At 38.9% G+C, this 15,119-nt stretch overlaps 1 pseudogene; it reads right to left on the bottom strand.

Moving 5' to 3' along the window:
• Positions 1-15,119, bottom strand: part of LOC134375254 (rho GTPase-activating protein 20-like) — a 138,991-nt pseudogene that overhangs the window by 85,896 nt on the left and 37,976 nt on the right.

Genomic DNA, 15,119 nt, shown 5'->3' with positions numbered 1-15,119 from the left:
TCAAAGGAGGATTGATTACAAAGGCATACAAGGATACTTTGGAGGTTATATAAATGTTCATTATCTTAATTGCTGTATTCGTTGCACAGGTGCCTAATGTATCAAAATCCATCAAATAGTACACTTTAAACATGTGCACTTTATTGTACATAATTACACTTCAATAAATCTTTAAAGACAAAAAGTAAGTCAATAAAATAGAAAGTAAATACAATCGAGAAAAACAACAAAACCAAATGCTGGTTTGTTGAAAAGATAAACAAAATTGATACACCTCTAGCTAGACTGACGTAGGGAATAAAAGATAATTTGGAAATCACCAATACCAAGAATAAAAGAATGATGATTATTATAGTTCCCACATACATCAAAAACATAAAAAAAGAATATTATGCTTAACTTTGTGTTGATTAAGTTGATAATTGGGATGAAATGTACACATTTCTTGAAAGACACAAATGAACAAAACTGACTCATGAAAGAACTGAATACCAAAATAGTTCTATATATATTAACGATAATATCATAATCTAAAATCTTCCCAGAAAAAAACTCAAACACTAGATAATTTCACTGATAAATTCTACCAAACATTTTAAGAAGAAATAATGACCTTCCCTCACACACTTTCAAAAGGAGGAGGTAACACTTTCCAACCCATTTTATGAGGCCACCATTATCCTAATACCAAAACCAGACAAAGATGTTACCAGAAAATTACAGACCCCTATCTCACATGAACACAGACAGAAAAATAATTCATAAATCATAACCCCCTTCTAAACACAAAAATACATCAGATAAATCCAAACTGAAGGACATTCTACCAAATTATCTAGCCAGTGCTATTCAAAATCATCATCAAAAACAAGGTAAGTCTAAGAAACTGTCACAATCTAGAGGAGATTAAAGAAATATGCTAACTGAATCTAATGTGGTATCCTAGATAGGATCTTGAGATACAAAAAAAAAAAAAAAAAATAGATAAAAACTAAGAAAATCTGAATAAGGTATGGCCTTTAGTTAAAAATGTTGGTTCATTAGTTATGACAAATATACTGTAATATTGTCAAATATAAACAATAGCGTTCCCTGGTTGGGGGCTGTGCAGAAACTGCTTTTCTAAAGCTTTTCTCTAAATCTAAATTATTCCAAAATAAAAAGATTATTTAAAAAATGAAATAACATAATTCACCAAATTAAGTCTGAAAACCCTCACAAAACCCCAACATGATCATATCAAAGTTGCAGAAAAAGCATTTGACAAAATTCTACACTCATTCATGATAAAATACTCAATTACTGGAATTAAAGGGCACTTCGTACTTCACAAAGGGCATCTTCCAAAAAAATTCTAAAGGTAGCATACTTAAAGTTGAAAGACTGATATATTCCTACCTAAGGTCAGGAATAAAGAAAGTATATCTTCCTTACCATTTCTGTTCAATAATATACTAGAAGTTCTAGCCAGTACATTATGGCCAGAAAAGAAAATAAATATCAAAAATTAGAATGGAAGAAATAAAACTGTTTTTATTCATAAAGAAAATGAATGTGAACAAAGACTATACTGAGAAATCTACATTAAAGCTAATAGAATTTTATTTAAAAAGAGCTAATAGAATTTAATAAGTGAACTTAGCAAGGTTAAAGGATAAAAAGTTAATAAAATCAATTGTATTTCTACATATTAGCAATGAGCAAATGGAACATAAAATTTTTAAAATAGTCACAATACCAACAAAACAAGATACTTTGGAAAGCAAAGTAATGAAAATATATACATACAGATTGATGGAATAGAATTGACTCCAGAAGTAGACCTATACATACAGGTCAATTGATTTTTCACAAAGGTTCCAGAGTGAAAACACATGTCCTCTTTTCCCAATCCAATTGAGGAATAATAAAAACTTAATTAAACATAATTAAAAACTTTTGCTCCTCAAAAAAAAAAAAATACTGTTAAGAAAATAAAAAGACAAAGACAGGTTTAGAGAAAAAATTCTCAATATTTATACTGGACAAAGGAGCTATATCCAGAATATATAAAGAACTCTTACAATTCCCTAAGTTTATAAATTAAAAAATGGGCAAGAAATTTAAACAGATCACAAAGAAAAACATATGAACAGGCAATAATTCTATAAAATGATGCATGATATCATTTATCTCCAGGAACGTGAACATTAAAACCACCATATGCCCACTAGAATGGCTAAAATTTTTTAAACTATCATTGCTAAGTTTTGGTGAGGATGTAGAACACCTGGAAATCTCATACATTGCTGATGGGTATGTAAAATTGTACAACCATTTTAGAAAACAGTATGGTAGTCTCCTTTAAAGTTAAACAAATACTATATGATTCAGGAATTCAACTCTTAGGTATTTACCCTGAGTGAAGACAATGTCCACATAAAGACTCGCATACAAATATTCTTAACAGCTTTCTTAATAATAACCCCAAACTACAAGCAACTCAAATGTCTATTGACACATGAATGAGTAAACTAATTGCGGTATACAATGTGCAATGGATACTACTTGGCAATAAAAAGGAACAAACTTCTCCTACATACAACATAGATGAATCTCAAAAACATTCTGCTGAGCCCAAAGAGACGGACACAAAAGAATATACGGGACAGAGAGGGATATTTCCATTTGATAAAAAGTACAATACACCAAAAAGATCCTACACTTTATGGACCTAACAATATAGGTTCGAAACATATACAGCAAGAAATTAATAGAATAACAAGTTTGTGAGTCCACAATTGAAGTGGGAAACATTTCATAGCTCTTTTGGCAAGTGACAGAGTAAGAGGATAAAATATTAGGAAGAATATTGATTATTTATATAACTGGTAATACTTCACATACATACATGTAATACTCATAAAAACCTAACTATATATCAAGTCATAAAAAATTTCTTAAAATCAGATACCATACTACCATATTCTCTGGTACAGGCCATAAACTTAGAAATTAGCATTAAAAATTATGGCCAAAAGTGAAAACAAAAGAAAATAATATAAAATAAAATAAATAAAATTTCCACTTTATACTAAAAAATATATGAAGTAATAAAATAATTACATTAAGCAATATAATTTATAGGAAGATTTAGCCTCCATGACTTAGAGATAAAAGTCAATGATTTGGTGTCTGAATCATTTCAGAATCATTCTGTCATTTTCATTTAAGCTGATGACCTGTCTACATGAAGCCACAACACATAGAACCTAATGGCCACATAAGATTATAATAGTAACAATGACATTTCTTTACCCAGCTCCTAGGAATGGTCTTTATCTTAAGATACAGAAAATTCTCAAAATTGAATTGATCTTATTGAGGCAATCTAGTATGCTGGCTAAGAGAACAAACTTTAGAGTCAGAGAGAAGTAGATTTAAATTTCAACTCTGCTACTTAATAGTTGCAAAACATAAGATAATTTATTTTAAACCTCTAAGATTAAATATCTTTATTTGGAAAATGGAAAAGCCGCCAAACAATGTATACACAAAATATTAGCGTAAAACCTGGCATATGGTTCTGCCTTTTGTAGCAACACAGATGAGTCTGGAGAAAATTATGTTAAGTGAAATAAGCCAGACAAGGAAAGAGAAATGCCACATTTTCATTCATTAACTGGGAGGAAAGGAAAGGAAAAAGGAAAGGAGAAAGGAAAGGAGGGGAGGGAGGAAGAAAGAAAGGAAGGAGGGAGGGTAGGAGGGAAGGAAGGAAGGAAGAAAAGACCACAAAAATACACTGAACTTTCAGAAGGAGAGAACAAATGCTAGGACACTAGAGGGAGAGGGGAGGGAGGGAAAGGGTTTGGGAAGTGAAAGGTTGGGTAAAGGGCATAAAGAAAAATGATAATTTGTAATAATGAAATGCTAATAATTAAAAATAAAAATTAAAAAATCTTGTACTTTGCAATATGCAAATAATTTTAAGAATTTGATAATATACAAATAACTCTTATAACTCATTAATAAAAATTCAAATAACCAATTAAAGATGGTTTAAGTTTTAAATATAAATTCCCTCCCAAAAGATACACAAATAGCAAATAAACACTTGAAAATATGCTCAATATCATTAGGGAAACACAAATCAAAACCATAATAAGTAACCTCTTCACACACACAAAGACGGCTATAATCAAAAAGACAGAAAATAATGTTTTGGTAAGTATGTGGAGAAATTGGAACCTTCATATATTGCAGGTGGGAAGGTAGAATGGCGAAGCTGCCTTGAAAAATAGTTTGGCAGTTCCTTAAAAAGTTAAACATAGTGTTACCCTAAGACCCAACAATTCTATTCCTAGTATATACCCAAGAAAAATGAAACAGATGTTCACACAAAACTTGTAAAAGAATGTTTACAGCAGTGTTATTCATAAATAGCCAAAAGGTGGAAACAACCTAATTTTCCATCAACTGATGAATAAAGAAACAAAACGTGGTATCTATCCATATAATGGAAGGTTATTTGGCAATAAAAAATTAATGAAGTACCGATAAATGCTACAACATGGATGAACCTTGAAAACACTACACTAACTGAAAGAAGCCAGTCACAAAAAACCACATGGCATATGATTCCAGTTATATGGAATGTCCAGAAGAGGCAAAGAAAGGAAGAAACAGAAAATATAAGAAACAGAAAATAGATGAGTGGTTGCTTAGAGCTAGCAATGGAGTGGGGGTGGGTGGGAGAGAATGAGGAGTTACGGTTAATGGCTACAGGTTTGTTTTTGGAGTATGAAAATGCTCTAAGATGGTGGTGATGGTTGCACATCCCTGTCAATATAATAAAAACCACAGAAGTGTATGCTTTTAATGGCTAAGTTAAACAGTATGAACTGTATCTCAATAAAGCTGTTTTTCAAAAGAAAGAATGTTGTCTGGTCCCTTTTCCAACAAATTACATGATCTGAGAAATCACATTTTTTATTTATAAATGAGAATAGTATCTGTTTCTATCTTTCCACCTCCAGCTATAAGAATACATAAAAGGTATGCGACAGAAACATTTTAGAAAGCTAGTTTCTTCATAGTTTGAAGATGACTGTGTTAGTTGTCTATTGCTGCCTAACAAATTACCCCAAAACATAGCAACTTAAAACAACAAATATTTATTATCTTATACAGTTTCTAAGGGTCAGTAATCAGGGAGTTCCTTAGCTGGGTGGGTATGGCTCATATCTCTCATGAGGCTGCAGTCAAGCTTTCATCTGGGGCTGCCATCTCTGAAGACTTGACTGGCATTGGAAAGTCTGCTTCCAAGCTCATCATGTGGCTGTTACTCGGAGGCTTCAGTTCCTCTGCTGTGGGTCTCTCCACAGGACTGCTCATGAAATGGCATCCCCCAGATCAAGTGATCAGAGAAAGAGAGTGTGAGAGCAATCAAGAGGGAAGCTTCTTTTATAACCTAAACTCAGAAGCCACACAACATCACTTTTGCCAAATCCTATTGGTTACACAGATCAATTGTGATGCAACGTAGAAGGGGATTAGGGGCCAACCCCGTGGCACACTCGGGAGAGTGCGGCGCTGGGAGCCCAAGCAGTGCTCCCGCCGCGGGTTCGGATCCTATATAAGGATGGCCGGTGCGCTCACTGGCTGAGCGCGGTGCGGCCGGTCACAAAAATGACAAAAAAAAAAAAAAAAAAAAAACGTAGAAGGGGATTAGGCCAGGGTGTGACTACCAGGAGGTGAGAACCACTGGGTGCCACTGTGTAGGCTGGCTATTAAAATAACATTATGATAATAAACAGACAAAAAATCCCACATAAGCAAATGTTTGAGCTTTGCACTGAAAGAGGATACTACTTATTCCTCAGCAGTGTGACAGATGCACTCTCGGAGATGTATTAAGAGTTGCAATAAAAGGGTTTGCAAGGACCATTCATATTGTTTTCCATTCTACTTGTTGCTGAGTTGCTATCAGAATAAAGGAACACAAAATTGTAGAGTTGAGGGCTACATGAAATATTCAGTCAACTTCAATCCACCCCTCCCCCATCACTGACAGATGAAGGAAAAGTCCCAGTCACAGAAAGGATAGGTGACTCTACCAGGGTCATATAGCACTAGAGCAGGGACCTAGAATCCACTCTCTGTGTCTTCCCATTACACTAGGAACTAGGTGTCAGAAAACTAATGGCAGTGATAATATACATGATATAGTAAATGTGTGAGCATAAAGTCAACATACATTAAATAGCTGCTTACTCCAGAATTGACATTTCTTTGTGTGGCTTTTCAACACTGGCAGTGTTATACTATGTCAGGCAGCTGCAGACTCATCCCTTTTTCCATTCCAACTGACAGCTGACCTACTTAGCTAGGGGAATAAAGAAATCAATCATTCAGTTCAGCTAATATTTACAAAATATCTGTTCTATAGCCAGCACTGAACATTTAGATTTGGAAAAGCAGAAAATACGGTCTCTTCACTCAAAGAGCAGACAGTCAAGTTGAGAAGATAAGCCTAAACCTGGAACACCCAGAAAACTAGACATTATGTGACAGGGTACCAGACAGATTGATATATTTTAATGATTTTATTTAACAAAAACTTATATAGCAATCACAATATGCCAAATACATTATAATATTAACACTTTTAATCCCCTTTGAGGTCACCCCATTTTACGAGGAAAGTGAGGCCTGAGGAGGTTAAGTAACTGCAAAAATTCTCACAGCTGGTAAGAAGATCCAGGGTTCAAACCCAGGAAGAATATGGCTCCAGAGTCCAAACTTTCTTAACCACAGTAATATTAAGCTTCCTGCTAAAAGTAACAATTATTCTTCTGCTTCCTTCATATGTCTTTTTCTCAAGGTTCTGACGGAAAGTCAATCAAGAAATGCCAAAACTCCTTTGAGAAACCCTAACTTTCAAGCTGTACAGGAGAAGGGATTTATCTTGCAGTGAAGATGTACTACAGTGAGGATGTCTTACGATAGCCTGCTATCCCATGAACAATGGTGAGGAAGGATGAATAAACATGCATTAATGAGAGAGTGCTTTGCTGGTGCCAAAATGAAAGATAAAATTGAATCAGAACTGTGATTAGAAAATTATGCTAAAGTTGGAATGAAGAAATTAAATGGATGTGCTGTCCTGCAAGTACAAAAATAAATTTTTACCCTGTCAAAGCCCACTAGAACGTGGGGAGACAATATAATCTCCTAAAGATTTCCTCCCAGCATCATACCATAAAAAATTAGCACATTGTACCAGGAACAAATGTATTTGATTGTTTTTAATGAATATAGAAAGCAGTTTAAAAAGAATAAAGTGATATGTGGGCCTGAGAAAACTTTTGACTAACAAAGCAATGAAGTCCATTTTGGTAAAAATTTGCCAATTTTGCCACTAGCATAAATTTCACAAATAATACCAATCAACAAGAAAGTCTCTTATGTATTGGCTACCTGAAGGAGGTCAGGAAAGTCAGAAACTATTATGGTAACCTACTAAATTCCTCTCTCGGTTTGGAAATGGAGCCACTCCTTCATTCACTCACTCATCCAACAAATAGTAATTGAACATCAAGTATGTACAAGGCATTATTTTATTAACAGATGTATGCTAGGACACTGAAGAGAACATGATATATAAGGTGATTCCAATGAAGTGTGATTGAGTGCTATGACTAAAAGATACGCAGGGTTCTATAGGAGCATGAATATTATTTATGAGGCATTAGAGGAGTTTCTGAAGCAAGTGACATTTGAGCCATGATTAGAGAGTATGGTGGGTTCAGGAAATTGTAAGCATTAGAATTCAGAGTATACAGAATGGGAGAAAATATTTGCAAATTATACATCTGACAAGGGATTAATATCTAGAATGTGCAACGGTTAGAGCTTGGTGTTGTAACACCAAGGTCAAGGGTTTGTATCCCTGTACAGGTCAGCCACAAAAAACAAACAAAAGCAGCAACAGAATATAGAAGGAACTCAAACAGCTTAACAGTAAAAAAATAAAAAAATCTGATTAGAAAATGGGTAAGGGGGCTGAATAGACATTTCTCAAAGAAGATATACAAATGGCCAACCAGTACCTGAAAAAATGCTCAACATCATTAAGCATCAGGGAAATGCAAATCAAAACCATACTGAGATATCATCTCACCCCAGTTAGACTGGCTATTGTCAAAAAGACAAAGAATAACAAATGCTGGCAAGGATGCAGAGAAAGGGGAATCCTTTTACATTGTTGGTGGGACTGTAAATTTTACAGCCATTATGGAAAACAGTATGGAGCCTCCTCAAACAACTACAGATAGAACTACCACACAATCCAGCAATCCAACTACTGTGTATATAACCCAAAGGAATGGAAATCATCATGTTGAAGGGATATCTGCACTCCCAAGTTCATCAAAGCTCTTTCTACAATAGTCGAGATACTGAACCAACCTAAATGTCCATCAACAATAACTGGATAAGGAAAATGTGGTATATATACACAATGGAATACTACTAAGCCATAAAAGAGAATGAAATTTTGCCATTCACAGCAACATGGATGAGCTTGGAGAAAATTATGTTAAGTGAAATAAGCCAGGCACAGAAAGAGAAATACTGCATGTCCTCATTCATAAGTGGGAGATAATAAAGACAAAGAAGCAACCAAGCATACATACCAGCTCTAAAAGGCTTTATAATTCCCATAAAGAATAGATCTTATTAAATAATCTCAGAACAAATGTCAAATTTCCTATTATTAATTAGAGAATTCTGGTACTAATAAAACAAACAACCCCACACGTAAAAAAATGTGATGCGAAACACTCTTCGTCTAATATAATGTTCCAAGCACATACCAATGTATAATACCAGAGTACTTCAAAAATTTCGTGGAAGAATAGAATTAAAAAACAATATGGATCTTTCCGTGAACTTTCTGAAGCACCCTCAAATAAAACTTAGCACTCACCTGGTACCAGGCCGCTTTTGTAAGGCTTTACCCAGGATATGAGATGGAGCACTCCTCCTCCTTTCTGCTTCCATTTTCTGTGAGGAAAAAAATATTGAAATGAAGACCATGTGGCTTATAAGGGAAGTAAATGTTGATTTTCAACTCAAATCAACAAATTTTCTATTGCCTATCTTTACCTAGTAAGGAACCTAAATTTCATTATGGAGATAAACTATAACATCAAAAATGGGATAGTAAGTGTCAAACATGGTATAGGCAGTGTTTCTTATGAGAATAAACAGGTTAAATGTTGATCTGAGTATTTGGGAAAAGTAAGATCATAACCATTACTATTGCTTATCATGTGTCAGGCCCTATGTTAAAGGCTGGACATAGATTATCTCATTTATACCCCAAAATGTCATCAGGGTAGGAACTACTATTCCTATCTCATAGGCAGGACAGGCCCCAAACTGAGCTTCAAGGAAAGACAGTACTTGGAAAGATCCAGTAAACGAGAAGAAAAAAACTGTTAAAGTGAAGGCATAGAGACTAAATTTTTACATAAACATTTAATCAGCTTTTAAATTTTGTTCTACATTGAAATATTTGCACATTTGGGAATCTCTTCCTCCAAATAGGCTTTTTTAGTGTAACTTTTTTTAAAAAAAAGAAAAAAATCATTTTTTCTCTTCTAGGTGGTATATTAATAGAAGATAAACTCGATAAGTCAGGTACTCTGTTTCCAATGACCTAAAATTTGTGGTGAATGAGGTTTGGATTGTCCAGATAATTACTCTCTAAATTCAATCTTAATATCTCTAGATACAGCCAGAGAGCCTGCCACTAGAGACAGATGAGTAAAATTAACAATATAACCACAAATAGCCATGAGGGAAGTTCAGGCTGTGTCACACTAAAGCCATTCTTCCTGCTATACCCTTTCGCCCTATCCTAACCAGAAGTCTCACCCATGTCTGTGGGTGGGCCTAGGGCAGTCATGCTTGGGAACTGGATGTTGCTCTAATAGGAACCATATAAAACTAACCAGCTGGCTCAGTGTCAGTATCTCATTACATGACTCATAAAGGAACTGTTTCTTGGCTAGTAAAATAAAACCTACATCCTAGCATAGGAATAGAGGAGGAATCATCCAGTGGGAAGGGGATACTGAAATTCTTTGGCACAATTCTTATCCCACAAATTCACAATGGCCCCAGGGATCTCTCCCAACTTACTGTTGTCATCACTGCTCTGGCCTTAGTGTTTCTGTTCCCCTCATTAATCTTTTGGCTCACATACGGAGTCTGTACACCCAAATCTTCTTACCACAGCTGAGACAGCAGCTGAAACAATTATTTAAAACACTGATCAAAGACAAGAAACAAATGGGTTAAGAAACAGAGAATATCAAACATATTGATCAGGAGTTATTAACCATGAATCAGTTTCAGGCCAGGTTACTTGTATAACATTTTTTGCATGATGTATATTTATTTGGTGCTTTTCTTCTAGAGAAACAGCCCACAGCTGTCAGATTTCCAGAAGAGTCTAATCTCTCCCAACCCTAGTGATTTCAATCACCTAGTTTATATATTCTATCTTGCTAGTCTCATCTCACTATTTCTATTAGTCACACCTCTTCGGAACCTCAGGAATCTAACATCCTGAGGCTAATGTAACTGCACAGGTTGCAGGGAGAAAGGAAATTTGGAAGACAAGTATTTGTATAGCAGGATATAGCAGCACCTCCCGATGTGAAGAGTCTCAGTAATGGAATACTGCATTGATTTTACTACAAAAAAAGTGGCAGTTTGTTCATATGCATCAAGCTATAGTCTAAATTTTTTGCAGGATTCTGTTTCGCCTTCAGACCTTGGCTTGATTCCTACTACCTGTACTGTATTGTTACAGCAGTAGTTACACCAATTGTCTGGTTGGGGTTATTGTTGGATTCCTGCCGACACAGGCAATGGTAAAGCTACGTGACAACACCAATTGTGTGGCTAGGCAATTCATAACTAAAGCCAAAACATTTCATTATTTTAGTTATACTAAGTTTCCACTTGTACTGTCAGGGCTAGGGCTCAGACACTTCAAAGCCATTGTACAGACTGGGTCATAGACCCCTCACACACAGGTCCACACTAGGTAATTGGGAAAGATCCCGGGAGCCATTGGCAGTCCTCAGCAGTAGCAGCAGAAGCAGCAGTGGTGGTGGCTTCCCAGGACATCCTGGGGACACCGGCAGCAACAGCTTGCAGCAATGGCCTCCAGCAGCAGTAGCTTTATTTGTAATAGCCAAAACCTGGAAATAATCCAGATGTCCACTAATAGGTGAATAGATAAACAAACTGTGGTCTATCTCTACAGTAGAATACTACTCAGCAATGAAATGAACTATCAGTACATGCAAATCCACAGATGAATCTCAAACCAAAAGAAGCCAGGCAAATGTAAAGTCTGATTCCGTTTATATAAAAGTCTTGAAAATGCAAATTAACCTACAGCAACAGAAAGCAGGCCCGTGGGTGCCTGGGAATGGGGAGAGACTAAAGGGATTAGAAAGGGACAGGACGGAACTTCGAGGGATGATGAATATATCCCTTACCTTGACTGTGGAGATGGTTTCACATGCATCAAACTTATGTCAAAACTCATAAATTTACAATACTTTAAATATGTACAGTTAGCTGTATGTCAATTATACCTCAATGAAGCTGTTGAAAAATTTTAGCTCCTCAGTTGAACCAGCCACATTTCAAGAGCCATATGTAGCACAGTGGCTACTAAACGGGACATTATAAATAAAGAACAGTTCCATCAATGCACAAAGTTCCACTCAACAGGACTGCTCTAGACCAGGGGTCAGGAAACTACACAACAGGGAATAACAGCATGTTTTTCTAAATAAAGTTTTACTGGAACACACAAGCCCATTCATATGCATATTGTTCACAGTGCTACAATGGCAGAGCTGAGGAACTGCAACAGAGTAGGTATGTCCTGCAATCCTAAAATATTACCTGGTCCTTTAAGAAAAGGTTTGCTGACCCTGCTCTAAACCATAAATTCTGAGGACAGGAATCATATCTGCCTTGTTCACCACTGTACATAACCTGACTAGCATTGATGAAACACCTAATATGTAGCAAGCACTACTCTAGGCACAGGGAGGTAGCCTTGAACAATATAGAGAAGGTCCCTATCTCAATATTTTCACAATCTGGGGAGAGATACAGGTAACAGATGAAAAGCAAGTAAATAAAATATCAAACAAGGATGAATGCTGAGATGACAATAAAGCAGAAGGTACAGAGCATGACTGTGGGGCAACTTCCATTTAGGTAGTCGGGACAGCCCTGTGGGAGAACCTAAGGTCTGAACAACATGAAACAGTCAACACTGCAAAGACACCATGGCCTCAAAACAGGAATGCATTTGATGATTTGATGTATGAGAAAGAAGGCCCACGTGGCTAGAGAACACACAAATGAGGACGAAAAGAGGTCTAAATGTTGTTATAAATGTGACCGAAAGCCACTACAAAATTTTAAGCAGGTGAGCAACATTATCAATTTACATTTACACTGAGTAAAAAAGTGGGAAAAGGGCAAAGCAACCTTTTATTTATTGGGCAAGTACTACTTGATAAATGATGCTATTCTTTAATTATTCCCCCTTTACCAGTATGCTTAATAACACTCAGAACTGTTCAGGAAAATGTCTTATTTTTTCCCAATTCTGTAAGTTTACAAAAATAAAAAATGCTTTAAAACCTCTGTCAATTACTTAACATTCATTTATTTTCCCAAATGTAGCACTAAATTCATACGTGTTATTTAGGAAGACTTGAACACACACACACACACACACACACACACACTCTCTCTCTCTCTCTCTCTCTCTCTCTCTCTCTCTCTCTCTCTCTCCCCCCTTCCATCTCTGAAGGGGAAAAGCGACAAGGACAAACCGCAGCTTGAATACATCAAAGGCTGAGCCGGCACTACAGCCCATACATCATCAAGCTCACGACACCCCTAGATGGCTCTGCGACACGATTAAGGTCCTTGGGAACTTACATACACTCCTAGACAGCGTACAGATCTCACCTCTCTTCAACTGACCTCCAGCCGACCCACGATCCTGTTGGGAAGATTTATGAAAGACAGTAAGATCAGTACAAGCAGGGAGCTAGAGGTATAGGTGCAATGCCTTAAGATATTTCCTAAGTAAGAGCTACATGATCCCTCCAATCGCATCTTCTTTCCAGAGAAGCTGGAAGAGCACCGCCATGATGAGGAACAAAAATGGCCAAATATCCAATATTGTAAGGTTTTGTGCTTGGAGTGAGGGGGCGGGGATGGTGGCAGACACGGCTAGAAACATCTAAATCAGTGTCTAAGAGCGGCCCACGTGCACTTGCTCAGGGAACCGTTCCAAGGAAACCCGACCCCGATCGGAATGCTCCCGCCACACCGCGGCCATGTTGATCGGAATGGCAACGCTACAAGTAGTTGCCCACATCCCTCCTCCCAGCTTTGACAGGGAACACGTGCCACCCCCACCCCCACACAGACACCGAGATCCCTCTCCAGCTCTGCCCAAGTCCCGAGGGCCAGGGGACGAGTGCAGGGCGAAGGCTCCCCACCTCGGCCCTCGCGACACCCTGACACAGCCCCCGGCTCCCACACAGCCCGGCTCTAACCCAAGCCAAACCTCCATGTACCCGAATGTCGACCGTTAGCATCCATAGTCGCACCTCCAAACTCTGACCACCACTTCGGAGACCTGCGGCTGATCCAGGACCATCCAGCAGGGCACGGGAACACCTCCCCTCCCCAAATTACCGTAGAGCAGCAGCCGCACCTCCGCGGCTAGATGAGGGGGCTGAGCCCGTCCACCTACCTTCTAAGTGGCTGGCTGCTGCGCCCACGCAGATGCCGGCGGTCCTGATGACTTCGGAGATGACCCTGCCAAGGGGCGATGCGCGCCCAGACAACCTCAGGGGACTCAGGGTCCAAGCACGCAGAGGGGCTGGGGGAAGGTGACCCCCCCAGTCCAGGCCCCAGGCCCGGACTGAGGGAGGAGCCGGGCTGCCGATCCTGCGGCGGGTGGAGACGGGGAGGGAGGCTGCGGGTCGCTCAGGGACGGGTTAAGACTTCGGAGACGGGTTAAGACTTCGGAGACGGGTTAAGACTTCAGAGACGGGTTAATACTTTGGAGACGGGTTAAGACTTCAGAGATCAATAAGGCAGCTGGTACCGGAGTGAACCGAGAGACAGCAGTGCGGTCGTCGTCAGGGGCAACAGAACACGCGAAGGCCCTGAATGGAACACCGAGGGCCACAAGCCTCCAGCATTAAAGCCCCGTGACAGCATCCAGCTCACGTGACACGGTGGCGGGCTCAGAGGGCGTGCGCGGGGAGAGGGAGCTGCGGCAGCGGCAGCCAAGGGCACGAGACCCCGCTCAGCATCCTCACCTTGGTGCCGGGGCATCCGGCGATGAGAGACACTCCTGTCAGGGAAGAGGAGTGCCCCGGCTGCCCCCACTAGAGTCTCCTGCTGGGGGGACATCGCTTCCATGAAGAAAATGTTCAAGCAAATCCCATTCCAGGAGGAGGCTTCACGGTCATGTCTGCGGGCTGGCGGCCAGAGGGGAGAGGACGTGCAGGCTGAGGCGCCCGCGCTCAGGCGGGGCGCCGAGCTCCGGGTGTGGGCAGCGCGCCTCCCATGTCGAGGCCATGTATCGCCGCCTGAGCTCGGCACCTCCAGCTGAAGGCGATTTCGGTGGCGAAGGCCTGTCAGTGCCGGCCCGCCCCGCCTCGGGTCCGCCCCCTCCGCCGTCCACAGGCCTCTGTGCTCTATGGATGGGTTTAACAGCCTATTGGACACAGCTAAAAAAAAAAAAAAATCAATAAATTATAAGATAGGTCAGTGTAAATATCCAGAATGAACCATTGAGAAAAAAAGAGGTGAAAAACACAGAAGAGAAGGCAAGCAACAGAGGACACAGCAATAAAGTCTAACACTTTATAATTGGAATCTCAGAAAGACAGAAAGTAGAATGGACCAGAAGAAATATTTTAAAAGATAATGGCCTAGAATTTTTCAAAACTGCTGAAAAGCATCAACTTGCAGATTCATGAATTTCTATGAAAATTAAAAGA

This window comes from Cynocephalus volans, chromosome 4, assembly GCF_027409185.1.
Source record: "Cynocephalus volans isolate mCynVol1 chromosome 4, mCynVol1.pri, whole genome shotgun sequence".
Taxonomy (NCBI): domain Eukaryota; kingdom Metazoa; phylum Chordata; class Mammalia; order Dermoptera; family Cynocephalidae; genus Cynocephalus; species Cynocephalus volans.
This window is presented reverse-complemented; position numbering and strand designations above follow the sequence as displayed.